This window comes from Triticum aestivum, chromosome 2D, assembly GCF_018294505.1.
Source record: "Triticum aestivum cultivar Chinese Spring chromosome 2D, IWGSC CS RefSeq v2.1, whole genome shotgun sequence".
NCBI classification, from domain to species: domain Eukaryota; kingdom Viridiplantae; phylum Streptophyta; class Magnoliopsida; order Poales; family Poaceae; genus Triticum; species Triticum aestivum.
Genome location: NC_057799.1, coordinates 202417122 through 202436627, shown reverse-complemented (window position 1 = coordinate 202436627; position 19506 = coordinate 202417122). Strand labels below are relative to the sequence as shown.

Sequence of the window (19506 nt, the reverse complement as noted above, 5' to 3'; positions counted from 1 at the left end):
CTGCATCTGCTCCTGCAACAGGTCTGTCACCTAGCAGTGCATTAGGACATAATTCTTCTATGCAGCAATGAGGATAATCCTCATATTACGGACCTAGTCCACATCATTGCTACTATCATCTTTCAAATTAGTTCTCTCCAGGAACATATCAAAAAATAAAACATGGGAGCTATACGCGAGCTATTGATCTACAACATAGTGCAAATACTATCAGGACTAAGTTCATGATAAATTAAGTTCAATTAATCAAATTACTTAAGAACTCCCACTTAGATAGACATCCCTCAAGTCAACTAAATGATACGTGATCCAAATCAACTAAACCATGTCCGATCATTACGTGAGATGGAGTAGTCATCAATGGTGAACATCTCTATGTTGATCATATCTACTATATGATTCACGTTCGACCTTTCGCTCTCCAGTGTTCCGAGGCCATGTCTGTACATGCGAGGCTCGTAAAGTTTAACCCGAGTATTCCGCATGTGCAAAACTGTGTTGCACCCGTTGTATGTGAACGTAGAGCCTATCACACCCGATCATCACGTGGTGTCTCAACACGAAGAACTGTCGCAACGGTGCATACTCAGGGAGAACACTTATACCTTGAAATTTAGTTAAGGGAGTATAATGCTACCACTGTACTAAGAAAAATAAGATGCATAAAAGATAAACATCACGTGCGATCAAAATATGTGACATCATATGGTCATCATCATCTTGTGCTTTTGATCTCCATCTTCAAAGCACCGTCATGATCTCCATCATCACCGGCTTGACACCTTGATCTCCATCGTAGCGTCGTTGTCGTCTCGCCAACTATTGCTTCTACAACTATCGCTAACGCATAGTGATAAAGTAAAGCAATTACATGGCGTTTGCATTTCATACAATAAAGAGACAACCATAAGGCTCCTGCCGGTTGCCAGTGACTTTTACAAAACATGATCATCTCATTCAATAACGTATATCACATCATGTCTTGACCACATCACATCACAACATGCCCTGCAAAAACAAGTTAGACGTCCTGTACTTTGTTGTTGCAAGTTTTACGTGGCTGCTACAGGCTTCTAGCAAGAACCATTCTTACCTACGCACCAAAACCACAACGGTGATTTATCAAGTTTGCTATTTTAACCTTCAACAAGGACCGGCCGCAGTCAAATTTGATTCAACTAAAGTTGGAGAAACAGACACCCGCCAGCCACCTTTATGCAAAACTAGTCGCATGTCTGTCGGTGGAACCGGTCTCATGAACGTGGTCATGTAAGGTTGGTCCGGGCCGCTTCATCCAACAATACCGCCGAATCAAAATAAGACATTGGTGGTAAGCAGTATGATGATCACTGTCCACAACTCTTTGTGTTCTACTCGTGCATATCATCTAGGAATAGACCTGGCTCGGATGCCACTGTTGGGTTATGTAGCATGCAATTTCAAAAAAAATCCTACGCTCACACAAGACCTATCTAGGAGATGCATAGCAACGAGAGGGGGAGAGTGTGTCCACGTACCCTCGTAGAACGAAAGCAGAAGCGTTTGACAATGTGGTTGATGTAGTCGAACTTCTTCTCGTTCCGACCGATCAAGCACTGAACGTACGACACCTCCGATTCTGCAAACGTTCAGCTCGATGACGTCCCTCGAACTCTTGATCCAGCAAAGTGTCAAGGGAGAGTTTCTTCATCACGACGGTGTGGTGAGGGTGATGGTGAAGTGATCCGCGCAGGGCTTCGCCTAAGCACTACGCGAATATGACCGGAGGCATAAACTATGGAGGGGGGCGCCGCACACGGCTAACAACTGTTGATATGTGTTCTAGCGGTGCCCCCTCATATATATAGGTTGGGGGAGAGGCAGCCAAGGGGGTGCCCCAAGTAGGAGGAACCCTACTTGGGTGCCTCCCTATTCGGCCTTCCCCCTTCCATATTTATCCGAAGGGGAAAGGAAGGAGGAGGGAGGAGAGAAGGAAGGGGGAGGCCGAATTGCTCCGCTTCCTTTCTCTCTTCCCCTCTTTATCCCCCCCTTATTTGGCTTACATGGGGCACACCAGCCCCCTAGGGGCTGGTCTGTCACCTTCTTGGCCCATTAGGCCCATGTAGTTGCCGGGGGAATGCCCGGAACCCCTTCCGGTGACCCGATATGTACCCGGTACCCCCAGAACACTTCCCGTGTCCGAATATCATCGTACTATATATGAATCTTTACCTCTTGACCATTTTGAGACTCCTCATCATGTCCGTGATCTCATCCGGGACTCCGACCAACATTCGGTTACCAAATCAAATAACTCATATAATACAAAATCGTCATCGAACGTTAAGTGTGCGGACCCTACGGGTTCGAGAACTATGTAGACATGACCGAGACACCTCTCCGGTTAATAACCAACAGCGGAACCTAGATGCTCATATTGATTCCCACATATTCTTCGAAGATATTTATCGGTCGTACCGTAATGACAACATACGTTATTCCCTTTGTCATCGGTATGTTACTTGACTGAGATTCGATCGTCGGTATCTTCATACCTAGTTCAATCTCGTTACCGGCAAGTCTCTTTACTCATTCTGTAATGCATCATCCCGCAACTAACTCATTAGTCACATTGCTTGCAAGGCTTATTATGATGTGCATTACCGAGAGGGCCCAGAGATACCTCTACGATACTCGGAATGACAAATCCTAATCTTGATCTATGCCAACCCAACAAACACCTTCGGAGATACCTGTAGAGCATCTTTATAATCACCTAGTTACGTTGTGAAGTTTGATAGCACATAAGGTATTCCTCTGGTATCCGGGAGTTGCATAATCTCATAGTCAAAGGAATATGTATTTGACATGAAGAAAGCAATAGCAATAAAACTGAACGATCATTATGCTAAGCTAACGGATGAGTCTTGTCCATCACATCATTCTCCTAATGATGTGATTCCGTTCATCAAATGACAACACATGTCTATGGTCAGGAAACTTAACCATCTTTGATTAGCGAGCTAGTCTAGTAGAGGCTTACTAGGGACACGGTGTTTTGTCTATGTATCCACACATGTATCAAGTTTCCGGTTAATACAATTCTAGCATGAATAATAAACATTTATCATGATATAAGGAAATATAAAATAACAACTTTATTATTGCCTCTAGGGCATATTTCCTTCAGTAAATCAGTAAGAGACATCATAGATCGCACCATATCTAATAGAGTACGGTTACGACGTTCAGACACACCATTGCGCTGTGGTGTTCCAGGTGGCGTGAGTTGTGAAACTATTCCACATTGTTTTAAATGAAGACCAAACTCGTAACTCAAATATTCGCCTCCGCGATCAGATCGTAGAAACTTTATTTTCTTGTTACGATGATTTTCCACTTCACTCTGAAATTCTTTGAACTTTTCAAATGTTTCAGACTTGTGTTTCATTAAGTAGATATACCCATATCTACTCAAATCATCTGTGAAGGTCAGAAAATAATGATACCCGCCACGAGCCTCAACACTCATCGGACGCATACATCGGTATGTATTATTTCCAATAAGTCAGTGGCTCGCTCCATTGTTTCGGAGAACGGAGTCTTAGTCATCTTGCCCATGAGGCATGGTTCGCAAGCATCAAATGATTCATAATCAAGTGATTCCAAAAGTCCATCCTCATGGAGTTTCTTCATGCACTTTACACGAATATAACCTAAACGGCAGTGCCACAAATATGTTGCACTATCATTATCAACTTTGCATCATTTGGCATCAATATTATGAATATGTGTATCACTACGATCAAGATTTAACAAAAATAGACCACTCTTCAAGGGTGCATGACCATAAAAGATATTACTCATATAAATAGAATAACCATTATTCTCTGATTTAAATGAATAACCGTCTCGCATCCAACAAGATCCATATATAGTGTTCATGCTCAATGCTGGCACCAAATAACAATTATTCAGGTCTAAAACCAATCCCGAAGGTAGATGTAGAGGTAGCGTGCCGACGGCGATCACATCGACCTTGGAACCATTTCCGACGCGCATCGTCACCTCGTCCTTAGACAATCTTCGTTTAATCCATAGCCCCTGTTTCAAGTTGCAAATATGAGCAACAGAACCAGTATCAAATACCTAGGCGCTACTACGAGCATTACTAAGGTACACATCAATAACATGTACATCAAATATACCTTTTTTCACTTTGCCATCCTTCTTATCCGCCAAATACTTGGGGCAGTTCCGCTTCCAGTGAACAGTCCCTTTGCAGTAGAAGCACTCAGTTTCAGGCTTGGGTCCAGACTTGGGCTTCTTCTCGGGAGTGACAACTTGCTTGCCATTCTTCTTGAAGTTCCCCTTCTTTCCCTTGACCTTTTTCTTGAAACTAGTGGTATTGTTAACCATCAACACTTGATGCTCTTTCTTGATTTTTACCTCTGCAGCTTTGAGCATAGCGAAGAGCTCGGGAATTGTCTTATCCATCCCTTGCATATTATAGTTCATCACGAAGCCTTTGTAGCTTGGTGGCAGTGATTGAAGAACTCTGTCAATAACACTATCATCCGGAAGATTAACTCCCAGCTGAGTCAAGTGGTTATGGTACCCAGACATTCTGAGTATGTGTTCACTGACAGAACTGTTCTCCTCCATCTAGCAGCTATAGAACTTGTTGGAGACTACATTTCTCTCAACTCAGGCATTTGCTTGAAATATTAACTTCAATGCCTGGAACATCTCATATGGTCCATGACGTTCAAAACGTCTTTGAAGTCCCGATTCTAAGCCGTAAAACATGGCACACTGAACTATAGAGTAGTCATCACACCGCGTCTGCCAGACGTTCAAAGCTTCTACATTAGTGGGAGGGGGCTTGTCACCTAGAGGTGCATCAAGGACATAATTCTTCTGTGCAGCAATGAGGATAATCCTCAAGTTATGGACCCAGTCCGTGTAGTTGCTACCATCATCTTTCAACTTAGCTTTCTCTAGGAACACATTAAAATTCAAGGGAACGGTAGCACGGGCCATTGATCTACAACATAGATATGCAAAAACTATCAGGACTAAGTTCATGATAAATTAAGTTCAATTAATCATATTACTTAAGAACTCCCACTTAGATAGACATCCCTCGAGTCATCTAAATGATCACGTGATCCATATCAACTAAACCATGTCCGATCATCACGTGAGATGGAGTAGTTTTCAATGGTGAACATCTCTATGTTGATCATATCTACTATATGATTCACGTTCGACCTTTCGGTCTCCAGTGCTCCGAGGCCATGTCTGTACATGCTAGGCTCGTCAAGTTTAACCCGAGTATTCTGCACGTGCAAAACTATCTTGCACCCGTTGTATGTGAACGTAGGGCTTATCACACCCGATCATCACATGGTGTCTCGGCATGACGAACTGTTGCGACGGTGCATACTCAGGGAGAACACTTATACCTTGAAATTTAGTGAGGGATCATCTTATAATGCTACTGCCGTACTAAGCAAAATAAGATGCATAAAAGATAAATATCACATGCGATCAAAATATGTGACATGATATGGCCATCATCATCTTGTGCCTTTGATCTCCATCTCCAAAGCACCGTCATGATCTCCATCGTCACCGGCTTGACACCTTGATCTCCATCGTAGCGTCGTTTTCGTCTCGCCAACTATTTGTTCTACAACTATCGCTAATGCATACTGATAAAGTAAAGCAATTACATGGCGATTGCATTTCATACAATAAAGTGACAACTATAAGGCTCCTGCCAGTTGCCGATAACTTTTACAAAACATGATCATCTCATACAATAACGTATATCACATCATGTCTTGACCATATCACATCACAACATGCCCTGCAAAAACAAGTTAGACGTCCTCTACTTTGTTGTTGCAAGTTTTACGTGGTTGCTACGGGCTTCTAGTAAGAACCGTTCTCACCTACGCATCAAAACCACAACGATGTTTCGTCAAGTTTGCTGTTTTAACCTTCAACAAGGACCGGCCGTACTCAACTTCGATTCAACTAAAGTGGGAGACATAGACACCCGCCAGCCACCTTTATGCAAAACAAGTTGCATGTCTATCGGTGGAACCGGTCTCATGAACGTGGTCATGTAAGGTTGGTCCGGGCCGCTTCATCCAACAATACCGCCGAATCAAAATAAGATGTTGGTGGTAAGTAGTATGACTATCATCGCCCACAACTCTTTGAGTTATACTCGTGCATATCATCTACGCATAGACCTGGCTCGGATGCCACTGTTGGGGAACGTAGCATGCAATTTCAAAAAAAAATCCTATGATCATGCAAGATCTATCTAGGAGGTGCATAGCAACGAGAGGAGGAGAGTGTGTCCATGTACCCTCGTAGACCAAAAGTGGAAGCGTTAGTTTAACGCGGTTGATGTACTCGAACGTCTTCTCGATTCAACTGATCAAGTACCGAACGTACGGCACCTCCGAGTTCTACACACGTTCAGCTTGATGACGTCCCTCGAACTCTTGATCCAGCAAAGTGTCGAGGGAGAGTTTCGTCAGCACGACGGCGTGGTGACGGTGATGGTGAAGTGATCCGTGTAGGGCTTCGCCTAAGCACTACGACAGTATGATCGGAGGAGTAAATGGTGGAGGGGGCACCACACACGGCTAAGAACAATTGGTCTGCCTTAGAGGTGCCCCCCGCCCCTGTTTATAAAGGAGGGAGAGGGGAGGAGGCCGGCCTAGGGGCGCGCCAAGTGGGAGGAGTCCCACTTGGGCTCCTAGTCCAATTCGGCCCCCCTTTCCTTTTACCGGAAGGGGAAATGGGGAAGGAGAGGGAGAAGGAGAAGGAAAGGGGGGCCGCGCCCCCTCCCCTAGTCCAATTCGGACTCCTCCCTTGGGGGGCACCCCTTGTGGGCTGGCCTGCCTCCCTCCTATGGCCCATATGCCCCATATCTTCCCCCCGGGGGTTCCGGTAACCCCCCGGTACTCCGATACATACCCGATAGATTTCAAAACACTTCCGGTGTCCGAATATATCGTCAAATATATTAATATTTACCTCTAGACCTTTTCGAGACTCCTCGTCATGTCCGTGACCTCATCCGTGACTCCGAACAATCTTTGGTCACCAAAACACATAACTCATAATACAAATTGTCATCGAACGTTAAGCATGCGAACCCTATGGGTTCGAGAATTATGTGGACATGACCGAGACACCTCTCCGGTCAATAACCAACAACGGAACTTGGATGCTCACATTGGTTCCCACATATTCTACGAAGATCTTTATCGGTCAAACCGTAATGACAACATACATCATTCCCTTTGTAATCGGTATGCTACTTGCCCGAGATTCGATCATCGGTATCTTCATGCCTAGTTCAATCTCGTTACCGGCAAGTCTCTTTACTCGTTCCATAATGCATCATACCGCAACTAACTCATTAGCCACATTGCTTGCAAGGCTTATCATGATGTGCATTACCGAGAGGGCCCAGAGATACCTCTCCGATACTCAGAGTGACAAATCCTAATCTCGATCTATGCCAACCCAACAAACACCTTCAGAGATACCTGTAGAGCATCTTTATAATCACCCAGTTACGTTGTGATGTTTGATAGCACACAAGGTATTCCTCTGGTATTCGGGAGTTGCATAATCTCATAGTCAAAGGAATATGTATAAGTCATGAAGAAAGCAATAGCAATAAAACTTAACGATCATTATGCTAAGCTAACGGATGTGTCTTGTCCATCACATCATTCTCCTAGTGATGTGATCCCGTTCATCAAATGACAACACATGTCTATGGTTAGGAAACTTAACCATCTTTGATTAACGAGCTAGTCTAGTAGAGGCATACTAGGGACACTGAGTTTTGTCTATGATTTCACACATGTATCAAGTTTCCGGTTAATAAAATTCTAGCATGAATAATAAAAATTTATCATGATATAAGGAAATATATAAATAACAACTTTATTATTGCCTCTAGGGCATATTTCCTTCAAAACAATTCATTCGAGTGAACTGTATGCCGTATATAACACACACCTTGATCTGGCTGACCGTTTCTGTTGCTTTCCCTAATAGCAAACAATTCATTGGAGCGAACTGTATGCCGTATATCGCACACACATTGATATGGCTGCCCGTTTCTGTTGTTCTGTCTAATCGCAAACAGTTCGTCCGGATCAACCGTATGCTGAGCATCGCACACACAAGTAAAATATGAGCCGTGTTTGATGTACCCGCCATCGCAGATGTTTTGCATCATTTTTGACGGGTTTTTACATCACTGTTTATGATTAATGCATCGCACATAGTTTCGTCAAAGGGTCTCTGATCGTAGTGTCGCGTTAGCAGCATCCTGCAGTAGTGAGCGAGTGGTCAAGGGACTTTGGAAGGCGCGTATCCCACTGAGAATCGAAGTTTTCTTATGGCAAATGTTCCGCAATAGACTCCCAACGTTTCTGAATGTGGCCAAATGGCACGGCCCGGCTACGGGCCCGTGCGTGCTGTGTGGGACACTCGAGGATGCGAACCACATTTTCTTCAACTGCCCGTTAGCCAGGTTCGCCTGGAGCGCGATGCGTGAGGCAGCAGGAGTCCAGTGGGACCCGTGATCCACCATCGAACTCGCAGGCCTGCTTGAGTCGGTCCAGGGATAAGGCAAGCGCGTGATGTGGAGTTGTGCGGGGGCACTCCTCTGGGCATTATGGCTCATTCGCAACAAAATGACGATTGAGGGCATTTTCCCTTCGCATCGGGCTAATGTTATCTTTAAATATACTCTATTTCTACAATAGTGGAGTTCGTTGGGGAGGCGCAAGGACGCTGAGTTGATGAAGCACGCCCAAAAACGACTTCAGCAATTGTATGTGATGGCAAGGGAGCGAGCGGCTACTTCCTAGTTGGAGTGGCCTCTTTTGCTTTTGCGAGCCTGCCTGCTTTGGTTTTGGGCCAATAGGCCTTGTATTCGCTCGCTGCCTTCCGGCTTAGAACCCTACCGACTTTCCCACTTATGCTTCACCTATGGGGCTTTTGGGTCTTTAGTTTGATTCTGTCAATCGCTCTGCCTGGTTGTGGGCTTTATTAATTTAAAGACGGATGCCTCTAGCGTCTTCGTTAAAAAAAATGGAGTCGTGTGTTCACACAAGGAACACTGGTCCATCGCCTGTTCACTCCTCTCGCATTCGCTCGCATATGCTCGATGCCCGATTCAGTGGATCGCCTAGTTGCTCGCCGCCTTGGGCTGGCTCGGTTTGGGCTGTTGGGCAAGGGTGGTGGGGGTGGGTCGCTGGCCCAAATCTCAAGGTGGGCGGCGACCCATTCTGTCCACCTGTAACTCCACCACAACTTTACACCTGCGATACAGATTAACTAGCTCGTGTGGTGTCCAAACAACCTAGTTCCGCCACTGGTCACTCTATACTCTGTTCCTGAACGTGTACACCGTTACACCACCATCCGTCAACACGGTCGCCACGCCTTGGCCGCCTAGACAACATAAGCTAGATCGACTCAGCAGTAGCCAGCCCATCAGCCGAACTAGGCTGCCTTGGGTTGGACACTTCAGAGGTTAGGCTAATCATAGTGGGAGTAACATAAGTAGTAACATAGATGCCACATAAGGAAAAAAGATGATGTGTCATGTAATTAAAGAGGAGAGAGACAAATAGAATAACATAATATGTTACCATCACATAGCGGTTTCCAATACAAAATGAGTCTACAAAGCAATAAATGAAGATATGTATGTTACTACACCTATGACACTTCTCACTATGAACATGGTAACATGGACTAGTAACATATGTATGTTACTAGTCTAAGTTACTCCCCACTATGACTAGCCTTAGGGCCTTTGATGTAGACTAGTTGCACTCAAGTCCTAGCCTAATACACCCTGGCGGATCTCGGCTTAAGTCACTTTTTAAGTATATTTACAGCCACGGACAAGGGTTTCTCATGATCATCTCTTGCCTCACCTTTTTAGATAAAAGGCCGAGGACCGATTTTAATTTAATAAAGCCACCAAGTGTTCAACAGAGGCTTACAAACCACCCACACCGAGCAAAAGTACACCTAAGCAGACAAGTTCAAAGCAACATGGCAGGCCACAACTGGCATGAAAGCACGCATGCCAAAGGAGAGTAACCAAAAGGGCACAAGACTACCCACAGTGGGAGTAACTTCAGTAGTAACATAAAGTCAAACTAAGCAAATTTGCTTATGTGGCAATGATTTAATAAGGAGAGAGATGAATTGAGTAATATAGCTAGTTACTCATACTATGAGTAACATCAGACATACCAAGACAAGATGAGTCTACAAGCTAATAAATGAAGTATTGCATGACACCACACATATGTTACTCCCCACTATGAAGGTAATAACATATGCATGTTACTAGTCAAAATTACTCCCCATTGTGAGTAGTCTAACAGAAGATAGACGACGACGTAGCAAAGCCTCAACTACAGCTGGCTGGCCCTGATCTTTATCCAAAATGGAGGCCGCCGTTGTCCGCACGCGACATATCAGGAGCTCCACAGTCGCCATGTCATCGCCCTTAGTCAGAGATATCCAATGCCGTAACAAAATAGACATTTTGAAAATGCAGTCAACCGGTTTGTTAGGGACACTCGTTCAATGATAAATTTGTTTCTGGTGGTCCACAGGGTCCAACACACTCTACCGCTGCCCATTCTACCGCTCTCCCCATTCTCGTCTCTCCTCTCTCCCCATTCTACAGTTGTCGGCAACGCGAGGAAAAGCGTCGGTCCTCTTTCCACCGAAACATCATGTCGTTGAAGATGGTGCATGTCGAGGTTGACCCCGTGGACCAGCGACCCGAGTCTGACGTCTTGGAAGATGTCTCCGAGTTGAAGTTAACCAAAACCGGAACTTAACCAAACCGAATAACCCCATTGTCAAAAAATGAGATCCATCGGCACTAGCACCCAGGACGGGACATATTTTTATATAGAAGAAGCCCACCCGGGTGAGGAACTGGAAATTCGTTCCCGACGGGATTCGGACTCTGACCGCTGGATGCACCACTGTGACCCTTTGCCACTAGGCTACAACCTAGTTCTCAATAATATGATACGCCTAGGGTTACTCTTGAAATAAAAGTTAATTTGTTGTTCAGTTGTGATTTTTTTTAGAGTTTGGTGATCGGCTAGACCCGCAGTTATTTATTTTTTGAGCACAGATCTGCGGTTTTTTTTAGCGGTAGATCTGCGGTTATTACCCTCGACATGCGGCTCTTTTCTAAAAAGAGATCTGCGGTTATTACCCTGTGTTAACCTTTTTTTTTTTGAGGGATACCCTGTGTTAACCGAAGAACCGAAGAAACCGAACCAAAGTAGTTGGCCCACGGCCCATATTAACGAAGAGGCCCACCAGACACCGGCCACTAGCCATCGATCGGGCGAGCAGCGGCAAGGAGGCGGCGGCGGCGGGCGAGCAGCGGCAAGGCGGCGACTCTGCGCGTGGGCGGTGGCTCGCGAAGAGCAGCAAGGCACAGATTTCGGTGAAGGTCGAGCATTCTGTCGTCGAAGATGGTGCACGTCGAGCTCGACCCTGCGGACGAGTGGTCCGAGTCCGACGTCTCGGAAGATATCTCCGACTCCGAAGTTGGCGATGGCCTGGACTGGCTCGACGCCGTCGAGGGCCCTGATGGCTCAGCCCGGCCATCCGCCGCCTTCTCGACCGTCGGAGGCGCGGCCGTGGCGCGGAGGCCGAACGCCCACGGTGGCGTGCTCTCCCGCCCCTTTCAGCCGCTCTCCAACCGCACGCAGAGGCTCGCCTCCCACATGCGGGTCACGCCCTTGGAGGTATGCAGCTTCAACTCTTCGCCTTCTATAGAGCCTAAGTGGTGAATTATTTGCTTGTGCATGATGTCTACAATCTCGTGTTATGGTACGTTGTGTTCAATATCTTATGTGATGGATTTTGTACCTATTAGGAGTGGGAAGGTAGAATGAACGTGGGGATGTCAAATTCGGTAACGACTGCAATCAGGGACAGCATAAGGGACACAGCAATTGGCAAAACAAGGTGTTAGAATGAAGAGAGGGAGATTGGTGGAATATATCATTATATTGCTTGAGCCTCGTAGGCATATATATATAGGAGTACATGATCTACTTGGAGTACAAGACAAGACAGAATACTTCCTAGTTTATCCTATGTTTCCTAATACAATCACGTTACTCAACATCCCCGGCAGTCGCAACGGTAGCGACGCAAACGGTGAGACTGGAGAAGAATCCGAAGGCAAGCCGACGGACACCCCCCCACAGTCGTAACGGTCGACGCATCGCGGAAGTCGTGGCTGGAGTGGAAACCGACGAGGTTGCTCAAGCAAGGCGGTAGCCCTTTGTGCCGATGTCGATGTAGCCGAGAGCGTAGGGTGGTGTAGCCGTGGTCGAGGTAGCCGTGCAAAGAATGCCGTGGTTGATGTCGAGTCGGGGTAGCCAGTGTCGAGGAAGTCGCGTGGAGCCGCGGGCGCAAGGAGGCGCCGAGTTAGCATGAGCGCAGTGGTGTCGAAGTAGTGGTGCGCCGGGAAGAAGTTGTTGTTGACGACGCGTCGCGGCGGGTTTGCCAAGCCCGGGGACACATCATAGACGAAGGCACGCACCGGTGTTGCCAGCACCGGGCATGCGTAGACGGACGAAGACGAAGTTGACGAAGCGCCGCACCAGGCTTGCCAGGCCCGGGGACACGTCATGGACGAAGGCACGCATCGGTGTTGCCAGCACCAGGCATGCGTAGATGAGAGACCTGCACGAGCTGTACGCCATGTCGGAGAAGTCAGAGGGGCCAGCAGAGAAGAACTCGACGACGGTTGCGGCGCCAGTCGGCGCGGGGCCGATGTCGCCCGCGGTTGTCGGAGTAGACGAAGTGGTCGGGGTAGATGACGGCGACGCTGGTGACGGGCTGGTGCAGGACGAAGACGAAGGAGGTGGACGGGCGGCGGCGGCTACGGGGGTAGCGACGACGGCGGCCAAAGAAGAGCGGCGGCGGCGGCCTTACGGCGGCGGCGGCGGCTAGGTTGGGAGTGCGGCGGCGGTGCTCGAAGTAGGCGAAGAACCCTGACAGCGTGACGAAGACCGGCGCGGACGGTGGCGTTCCCACGCCAAGGGAGACGGCGCGGCGCATACCACGGGAGGTCGACACGCGGTGACGGCAGAGTGGACCGCGGGCCGCGACGCTACGGCCCGAAGGCGCGACGCAGTGGCGGCGGGCAGGTCGGGGCGACGGCGGGAAGACCTCGGGGCGGCGGCTGGGACCGCGGGCCGTGGCGCTGCGGCTCGAAGGGGCGACGCAACGGCGGCGCGCGAGTCGGTGCAGCCACGGGGACGGCCTCGGGCGGCGGCAGAGACCGCGTATCGCGGCACTACGGCCCGTAGGGGCGACGCAGCGGCGACGCACGAGTCGATGCAGCCGTGAGGAGAACCACGGGGCGGCAGCGCTGCGGCCCGACGGGGCGACGCAGCGGCAGCCCGTTGCTCGATCGGTGGAGGGGCGCGCTGAACTCGGGGACGATCTTCACGGGACCTGCGGAGGCGCGCGTGACCAACGGGCCAGGTCGGTCACGCGGCGTAGATGAGGCGGATCGCGGCGGGGAGCGGGTGATCGAGTCGATCGCGCGCGAGGTCGGGGACGCCGCTCGGTGGAGGCGGGGTGGCAGCGGAGTCCGCGATGAGGCCGGCGACGGCGGGCGGCAGGGCGGCTATGATTGGCCGCCGCATGGCGCGAGGCCGCCGGGTCGGGGTGATGCAGGTGTTCCGGTCGGAGCAGGGTGGTGACGGCGGACGCAGGCCGACGGGCGGACCGACGCGCGGACGGCGGCTGGACCGGACAGGCCGCCGCGGCGCGCGTGGCCGCCGGGTCGAAGGAGAGGCCGGCTGGTCGCGCCGGGGTCAGAGTAGAGGCGCACGGGGGTCGACGGCGGCGGCGGGCGACGCAAACCGATCAAGATTAGATTGGAAAACCAAAAAGAAAAACGCCGATCAAAACGACCGGCGAGAGAGCGATAAAAAAAACCCGGAGCAAGGGCTCGGGAAAAAGACTCTCTAGGGCAGCCGGTCAACAGGACCGGCGGGCGAACCCTACGTACGGGCTGCGCGGCCCCCGGCGGCGATCATGGAGACCGACCGCCCCGGGGGCGGCGCGGAGCGGAAGCGACGGCGCTGCTAGGGTTTGGATCGGTTAGGCTGATACCATGTTAGAAGGAAGAGAGGAAGATTGGTGGAATATATCATTATATTGCTTGAGCCTCGTAGGCATATATATATAGGAGTACATGATCTACTTGGAGTACAAGACAAGCCAGAATACTTCCTAGTTTATTCTATGTTTCCTAATACAATCACGTTACTCAACACAAGGAACCATGAGAAGGCCGATCGTGCTACGGTGGAACAGGTCTTTCAATGCTCTCTGCTAAGTGATATTTATTCTGTCCTATGCCTTTTGGAGCTGAGCATGTCTGCATGCACTTGCAATCCTGCATAATCCTGATGTACCATTCCATTCCCTTCCAATCGAGCTGGCATTGAGTCTGCTTGGTCAGAAAGTATCTTCTTATTTCACATTTTTGGAACTCGTTTAATTCCCAGCTATATGTATGATCTAAATGGCACCATGAGTCACCAACTCTTTTTGTTGGAGTAATGTTGGCTACTTAAGTGAAATTTCCTGAGGTGATATTATCTAAATTATTTTGCTGATTGCAGTTTTTCATTAGGCCTGACTACCACGTTAATTATCTTTTTCTTTTGTACATACGGCTGAGGGGTAGAAGTTTCTTCTCTTATACAAGCATTAACCATGCTCTTTCTGATGCTTAATGAAGTATCGGTTACTTTACATTTATGTAATAACTTCATCAGTGAAGTAATTCGTTTATATGCAGGCCATTGACCCAAGAACACGCATGGTTCTGTTCAAGATGTTGAATCGTGGTGATTTCAATAATATAAATGGCTGCATTTCTACAGGAAAGGAGGTAAACACTAAAATCCAGTGCGTGTGCTACTGAACTATTTCCTTCGATCTGTGTATTTCTCTTTCCTGCAGACCTAAAAGCGTTAGAACATTAATAAATGAAATACCAGCTCCTTGTTTGGTAAATAGAATAAAGAGAATGCTGCTCTATCTGCTGGTTTCAGTTATCTGTTTTCCCGATTGGGTATATCTACTTCCATATTCAACATTAATCCTCTTTCTGTGCAGGCAAATGTCTATCATGCAACAAAGATAGATGGCCAGGAGCTAGCAATCAAAGTCTATAAAACCTCTGTCCCGGTCTTTAAGTAAGATTTGATTCTTTACACTTGTTTGTTACCCCCTATAGATTCTTGTTGAAACATATTGCAGCATTGTGTCATTTGATATGCTCTTTATCCTTTTCGTAGTTGTTAAAAGAATTGATCTGAAAAGGCGTGAATGGCGTTTGTTTATTGCAGGGATAGAGACAGATATGTTCAAGGAGATTATCGTTTTAGATATGGTTACTGCAAGCATAATCCCCGGAAAATGGTTAAGACCTGGGCTGAAAAGGAAATGAGAAATCTTAAACGGTGGGACATATTTTTCATGCCTTATTCATAATTTCATATTGTTTTTACTCTAGTAAGTTAGGAAGCTATTATTGTTGTGTTTAATTTTAGTAAGTTAGGGGAGCCCTCGCGAGTGGTGAAGTTGTTGCCTTGTGATCATGAGGTCACGGGTTTGAGTCCTTAAAGCAGCCTCTTGCAGAAATGCATGGAAAGGCTGTGTACAAAAGACCCAAAGTGGTCAGAACCTCCCCGGACCCCGTGCAAGCGGGAGCTACGTGCACCGGCCTGCCCTTCTTTTATAAAAAGATAGTCTATCACTCCTTAATCGTTTGTTCTCCTATAATTTCTAGTATTTGAATCCATCTATTTCTCTGTAACTCTCGTTACAGAGTGAGAGCAGCTAAAATTTGATGCCCAAAACCATTGCTCCAGAAGCTTCATGTATTGGCGATGGAATTCATAGGTAATTCCACAACTTTCTTGTGTAACAATGGTATATTTGTAGTTATTTATTTTTAGTTTGGAACATGCTTATCTTGCTTGCAGGATAAAGTATAGTTGATATACGTTCTGATACAAACTCTTTGGTTATCCTTCAGGGAAAGGAGGTTGGGCGGCTCCTCGTCTTAAGGATGCTGCTTTGTCGGATGACAAGCTGCGTGGAGCTTACTTGGAGGTACATCCGTACATGACAAGTCAAAACAGTGTTCTCTCTTAACGGGATAGCTATAAAAGGATCTGAACCATTACCTGTTGTATTGATAGTCTAACTGGATGGTTCAAAGTTGGAACTTAATATCCTTTTTATACAACTTAGCATACTCTATATATCATAATTCACATTTGGAGTATGGTTTGTTGCAAGGGACGGTGATGCCGTGATGGTACAAGAACCTTTTTAGCTATAACAAACTTCTTAATGTTATTTTCGTTGCACTTATCTTCCCCACTCCTCAATTGTCAGGTCATGTTTTAGTCAACAACAAAAAGCATTTTTGGGTTGTATTTTTGTCAGCACTTTAAAAATTTAGTGAAGTCCTACAATGCAAATACGCGCCAGCAGTCTAGTTTTCCTGGACTGAACAATGGTCAATATTTTCTAAATATAACTTTTTTGAGGAGGCTTTGTAGTTCCACCTGTTATAATGGTCATTTACATTTCCACAAGTCCTCGTGTAAAATATATTTTATGATATTTTATTCACATTGTAATCCCAGGCTCTATCTTTCATTTATTCTGTTGCTGATGTGTATTATATGTACTGTTAGTCATTATGATTTTGTCATACACTAGATTTGGGTTAAGAGAATCAAGACCGATGAAAGCTCTCATTCTTGATTGCAGTATTTGTATATCATTTTCAGTTTTCTCATGTACTTACTGCACCATGTTTCCAGATTGTTATGATAATGAGGACACTTTACCAAAAGTGCAAGCTGGTCCATGGCGATTTGAGTGAATATAACATTCTTTGTTTTGAGGTAATGAAAACCTGTTTTGAGCTTTTTCCAGTAATCTTACCATTGTTCCAGAAAACCGGTTCTTATATCCCTCTTCTGTTGTGCAGGGCCACTTACATATCATTGATGTTTCGCAATCAATTGACCTCGATCACCCTTCGGCGTTGGACTTCTTAAAGGAAGATTGTTTGCATGTTTCTGTAAGTGAAAAGCTGGATAGAGCACCACACGTGTATATTAATAAATTGCTGTCTGATATATGCAATATTTTGTGCAGAACTTCTTTAAGAAACGAGGTGTTGGTGTCATGACAGTAACAGATCTAATTAATTTTGTGATTGATAGAAGCATTGCGGATGACGATGTGGATGATTACCTAGAACAGGTATGTCGAATGGAGAGAAATTGGCGATGGTGCATGCTGCATCATGGATAAAGAAGAATCTGATGGGTTGGCTGTATTGTGTTAATCACAGGTTCAGCAAAAGATGTTGGAGAATGGAGATATACTCGCAAATGATGATGAAATATCTCCAACAGTCATGGTGCAGGTAAGATTAGTTGAACCGTCATCTGCTCATATTTGCCATAAATGATTAGCCTCCTAGTTAGGAGATGTTGCTGGCAGGCAAACTTGCACTTACTATGTTGTGGTACTCATGAATCAAAGTCTTAGATGGATGATGTTCCTCTTGTTGGGTTTAATGCATAGGATTCAGGAAGTCTGTGTTTAATTTCATTTTTCCTATACATGTTTGGACTAGCAGGATGGGTTTAACAATAATTCACTTGATTTCCTTGTGTAGACGTTGGATTACGTGAAGCAGTGTGAGGCTGATATAGTCAACATGTCAATGTTGCAACGCCCATCCTTCTTGGGTTATGAGCCACCAGCGGATAAGCTTTATAACCAGCCATTGCTAGGATTTGTGCGGGCTGAAAGAAACACGCGTAGTGATGAAAAGCAGCAGCAAGAAGAGTTGCCACATAACGCAGTGAATGTGCAAAATAAGTGGTCGTTGCAAAGTACTCCCAAGATGGGACCTGAGGAGAGGAAGGCTGCTCGGAAGGAGATGAAGAAGAAAATGAAAGAAGAGAAGAGAGAAGCTCGGAAGACAAAGAGGCCAAAGGCCGTGAAGAAGAAGAAGAAGAAAATGGCAAAAGCAAAGTGCACGCGGTAGCAATCTCTGCGGGCAACATTCGGCCAATTTATACTGAATGAATTCCGTGAGATAGTGTTTATAAGGAGAAAAGATGATGCTTCTCCAGTGATGACGCAATCAAATGTTAATGGATTCCGAGTCGTGTTTTTCTTGTTCTTTTCGCTTTTTAAATTGCACAGCCCTGATTCCCTGAAGCTCAACAGGTGTTCCAGCAACCTTGCAAATGGTGCCTTGCTAATGTAGTTTTGTTTTGCGACTTTCCAGCTAAGAAATGTTTCTCTTCTTGCTTGTTTGATTGCAAAGTGTCTCCAACGTAAACCCGGGCATGGCAGCCCAGCTCGACAACCCGGCCCGAGCTCGGACCGAAATTCCTGGGCCGGGCTGGCCTTGGATTTTAATAAAACTGACAGGTGGGTCCCACCTACAATAATGGCAAATGTAATGGTCAAAATAAACAGAGTTGACTTTCCTGCCACATCAGCCCTGGGAGGTGGGTCCCGCCTGCCATAAACGTGTTTATAAATCGTCTAAACCGGTTATTAACTAAAAGTGGTAGTATTTAGCACTATTATGGTAGATTTTAGTCAATAATTTAAAAGTGGTAGATTTTTGGAACCAATGCCTCTAAAGCGGTAGTTTTTTTTGTCAATTACTCTTTTTAATGAAAAAGTTCATAACACCAGTTCGTAAGTGCATACTGATAGGTTTTGTCTTCGATCGTCGTGTCCGCTGCGATGGATTGTCGTGATGGCCCCTTCAATGTTAGTGACCAGCACTCCGTGGATCGCTACTCTCCCTCTACCGACCGTCGCTTGTCGTGATGGCCCCTTCAATGTCAGTGACCGGCACTCCACGGATCGCGACTCTCCCTCTGCCGACCGCCACGACTGGCCCTTTTATGTCCACTACGCAACTTTACTCATGTAGACTTGGTTGGACCTTTAAGCGCAGAGTTTTATAGGACATCAACAAATCTCTCTCAAGTGGATGACCTAAGATTTATCAATCCGTGAAAGGTGTAGGATGAAGATGGTTCTCTCTCAAACAATTCTGCAATTAAATACAAGAAATCTCATTTATCCCCAACACACCCAATACAGTTGTCAATCATACGATGTGCACTAGTTTGGCGAAGACATGATGATATATGTGTGATATGGATGATAGAAATATATATTTATAATCTGAATAAATAAAACAGTAAAGTAGCAAGTAAAAAGGGTATTGCAATGTTTGAAAACAAGGCCTAGGGTTCATACTTTCACTAGTGTCAACTCTCAACATCATTAACATATTTGAACATCATTGTAATCCCTCAA

At 46.3% G+C, this 19506-nt stretch overlaps 1 pseudogene; it reads left to right on the top strand.

Moving 5' to 3' along the window:
* The first annotated feature begins 11381 nt into the window (after positions 1 to 11381).
* Positions 11382 to 18459, top strand: LOC123049186 (serine/threonine-protein kinase RIO1-like; annotated as a pseudogene).
* Positions 18460 to 19506: the final 1047 nt, after the last annotated feature.